Source organism: Arvicanthis niloticus, chromosome 11 (assembly GCF_011762505.2).
Source record: "Arvicanthis niloticus isolate mArvNil1 chromosome 11, mArvNil1.pat.X, whole genome shotgun sequence".
In the NCBI taxonomy this organism is placed as follows: domain Eukaryota; kingdom Metazoa; phylum Chordata; class Mammalia; order Rodentia; family Muridae; genus Arvicanthis; species Arvicanthis niloticus.
In genome coordinates, this window is record NC_047668.1 from 44531241 (window position 1) to 44535328 (window position 4088).

Consider the following 4088-nt stretch of genomic DNA (forward strand, 5'->3'; position numbering starts at 1 on the left):
CCAACCTGCCCAAAGGCTTTGCCACAATCTGAACAAGTGTGAGGTGCTGGGGTGCCTCCTCAGCTTCTGGCATAAGTAAGTGGTAGGTGTACAGACTCCCTGATGGTCACCAGGACACTGGCCCACAGGGACAGGAAGTCCATGAGTGGAAACCCCACTGAGCTGCATTTGGGGGCTCTGGAACCCCATGGGTGGCAGCAGGAGTTAAAGGAGCCTCCAGGAGCACTGCAGTAAGGCTCTAATGCAGACATGGCTGATAAAAATCTCAAACAGGGCAATGTGAGAGCAGAGGCTCCAGTGTCCTCTCAGTGGACCTGGGGCTGAAGGTGAAGAGCTATCTCAGGATGAAAAAACCCTTCATGCACTCACGGTCCAGAGCAAGAAAGCACAGATGAGAGCTGAGCCTGAGGCTCTAGTGAAGAGTGGCCTTGGACCTTGGGCACATCACAGTGACATAATAGTAGTGATGTCTCTCCTGACTTCCCAGAGGAATGTTCTCATTGACAAAAATCTCAATGGACTCTTCCTCCCAGTCATCAATGTTGCTGTCCAGCTCATCAGTGTCCACCTCTCCCCATAGTTCTAGATACTCATTCTTCTGCTTCATAAAGAGTTCCTGGACCGTTTTTTGGTATTCCTGGAAGTCCTCCATCATGGTCCAACGTCTTTCCACCAGCTCCTTTGAAGCTTTGAACTGGCTCAAGTGATCCTTTTGTTCAAAGTTCTTAGAGTATTTCTTCAGATCCTTTTTATATTTGCTTTATCTGATCATGGATGAGGACCATCTGGGTTCTTGTTCTCCAGAGCAGCTGGCAAAAATGGTCTTTGTTGTTCTTCTATAGAAGGCAACCTTGGAAGGTCTACAGCCAATAAGCATTGTCCACCTCATGGCTCCACCATGACACAGAGGTGACCATGTAGCAGCCAGTTCAGTCCCACTCAATGTCAGAAGCCATGTTGTACTCTGTAATGTTCATGACAATGCAATCTGAAGCGTTCACAGACACTTCCGATTGCCAAGGCTCTTCTCTTGCTCTTCAGCCAGGTCAGCACCATGTACAGTCCCTGGGTACTTCAGAAGACAGTGTTTCCTTGCTGTTTGTCAAACATATTAATGAGTTTGATCTTCCCATTGCTCTTCATGTGGTAGAAGGAGTCAGATATCCAAGGGATCTCATGAAGCACAGCAAACTTCCTGTCATTGGTTTCCCAAGCAAAGGCTATGATGGTTTCTTTCATCTGAAGAATGTCAACAGGTACCTGTTTTTCCCTCATTCAGAAGATTTCAAAATTTGTGACAACACCCTGTGTGCTTTTTGGAGATCTGTTCACTTTTAGACATGGTAATCTCCATGTTTCTGCCAGTGCAGCTTGCAGTGTAGTCCATGAGTGAGACAGATATCCAAGGGGCCTCACCATGAAGCACAGCAAACTTACTGCCGTTGGCTTCACAGGCAAAGGCTATGATGTTTTCCTCACTCAGATCTCCTGTCTGGTGGGGAGTTACATCAGAGTCACCCTGGCTGGAATATCTTTGTTTTTCAGCACCCAAAAGGTAATGATGCTACCACCCAGAGACCAAGAAACACCTTTTATTCCAGAGATCTTCAATCTCATCTAAAAGGCCCACAGAAGATATTTCATAGATGCTAAGAGTATCTAAGGTCATTCTTGCAAAGAATTTGCTCTCACAGCTCCACTTGAAGATGGGCCAGTTAGCTGAGCATTCACAATGAAAGTCTCTCTTCTTATGCCCCGTGAGGATGTCCCAGATGACAAAGGTCTGAAAGTCATCCTGAGTGTCCATCAGCGGGCTGAAAGTCACCAGGTATCTTTCACAGGAGAGACAGCGATGAGCTGCAGCACCTTAGTGGCTGAACCACTGGATATGCTAAAACTTGTCCCCTCCAAAGAGGGCGATACCCCATTGATGGAAAGTAGCCAGGTAGGTGCCCTTAGGGGACCAGTGCACATATGTCTCTGTCTGTGAAGCAAGTAGAACCATGTCACCAGACAAAACATCTGTCCATCTCGCCAGAAGATGGATGTTTTGTCTCCACTCTCAAAAATCACAGCAAACCGATCTCTACATTCTGCCTCTTCCAGCCAGTAAAGCAAATTTCCTAGGTCTTTGAAAGGCTGTTTTTCTGGAATGTCTCACTCAGCACTGATTTCATGTACTTATCAAAAATCAGTAAAGAGGTTGACCCAGAAAGTGTGCTTCTTATCCAGCTTGTGTTCATTTGTGCTTTTCATAGCTACCACAGCATGGGCAGGAAAAGCATATTCCAGAAAGATGTACTCTTTTGTCTTTCGTACTCTTCAGGATAATAGTCATTTATGATTTTTCCAAACTTGGAGAAGATCTTGTAGATAACATTTTTGAGCTTCGCAATCTGGTCGGGTCCCACCTGATGAACATTGTCCACAACAATCACTGAGGCAATCCAATCCCATCTACATCCTGAAGCCGATCTTTGAGTACATCTTCACCAAGTAGTTCTTCCTCGTTCACCTGCTTACAAAATCTTCAGAATTGATAAAGGCAGGCTCATCCACTCATTGGTTCTCCAAAGCCCCATTCTGCCTCAGCCATGCTGCACTATTATCAGACCTTCCCTCCTCCTCCTGTCCAGCCTCAGCGACTTCCATCGCCCCAACTTTGGACCTCCAGACTCTGTGACCCAGAGGCCCTTTGCTGCCTCAGGGCTTGACTAGTTCCTTGACTTCCTCAGGCACCACCTCTTCTCAGTGCCCTGCATGGACCTGTACTGCTTCTCAGCAGGCTCAGCCGCCCTTCTTCCAACTCCCACAAATGTTGCTAATTTTGCAATAGTTTGGAAGAAAATCTTTGCCAGCTACACTTTATACAAAGTGCACTATTTTAGTAAAGATTTATCCATCTGAGAACATTATTTATTTATGAGAAGGACTTAAATATAGGGAAGAAATCAGCCTTGTACTCAATACAATATGGAAAATGAAATGGAGGCATGTAGTTAGGCACTTTTTCACAACTGGGATTTTTATAGAACATCTTATGTCTGTATACTTTCAGAACACAGTATGTAGAATTTGGAAATTAGAATCCAATGTTCAGCCTGCCATGGTCACCACTCTCATATGGCCTCAGAAGAACTAGTCTTTGGTCTCTTGTGTTAGGTCTTCAGTTTTTTCATGACTACACAGATCTGAAGTGACAGTGTGATTACTGTTGGAGACTCATTCTTCTTCTGTGCTCTTCACTTATTACAGATAAATGTGAAAAATGACCCCACCTAATGCCACCTTATTAAACTATTCCTAAATATGGTTACAACTCCACTTACATCACCAACCTCTAAGTGACTTTATGTGCAAACCCCTTGAGGCAGTACCAGTAGTCTTTCCATCCCATCCAGGTATATTACAAAGGGTACAAAACAACCAACTTGGGACTATTATTAATTTGGAATGGGAAACTGACTTTGTATCACTTGACATACAAACATAGAATATCGTTGAATTCCTAGGATCAGTTTTTTAATCAATAAATGACAATGGTACCTATATCTCATAGGATTCCAATCAAATTTGTGATATAAATTTGTATAAATTGTCTAGATGACTTTTGTTTGAAGGTAGCAGAGCCCTGGCAGTTCTCGTAAAGGCAATAAATATATACAGTCATTTCTACACATGTGAAGGACATGCTTCCTGTTCAGAATGTTGATGAAAAGTATGAAGTCATTTCTACATAAGCGAATGACATGGTTCTTGTTCAATGCAACTTTTATCTTGACACATTGCTATTTATAAAACAGCAAATGTTGGGATGTAGAAAATGTTTAATTAGTAAAGAGAACTTACTAGGAATGCATGAGTATATTAATTAGAATTCCTGGTCTGTACTTAAGGAAGCAGGGATAAATGGATTGATTTAGGTCAATGGCTAGCCAGCATAGCTGAAAGAGGGAATTCCACATTCAGTGAAGAAGCTTTCTTTCAAAATAAAATAAAATAAAATAAAATAAAATAAAATAAAATAAAATAAAATAATAAAATAAAATAAGATGCTATCCTGGTTCAGGTCTTGTTTAATGTACATT

At 42.6% G+C, this 4088-nt stretch overlaps 1 pseudogene; it reads right to left on the bottom strand.

Annotated features, from left to right (window-relative positions):
- Positions 1-412: 412 nt before the first annotated feature.
- Positions 413-2652, bottom strand: LOC117716835 (eukaryotic translation initiation factor 3 subunit B pseudogene; annotated as a pseudogene).
- Between the last annotated feature and the right edge of the window lie 1436 nt (positions 2653-4088).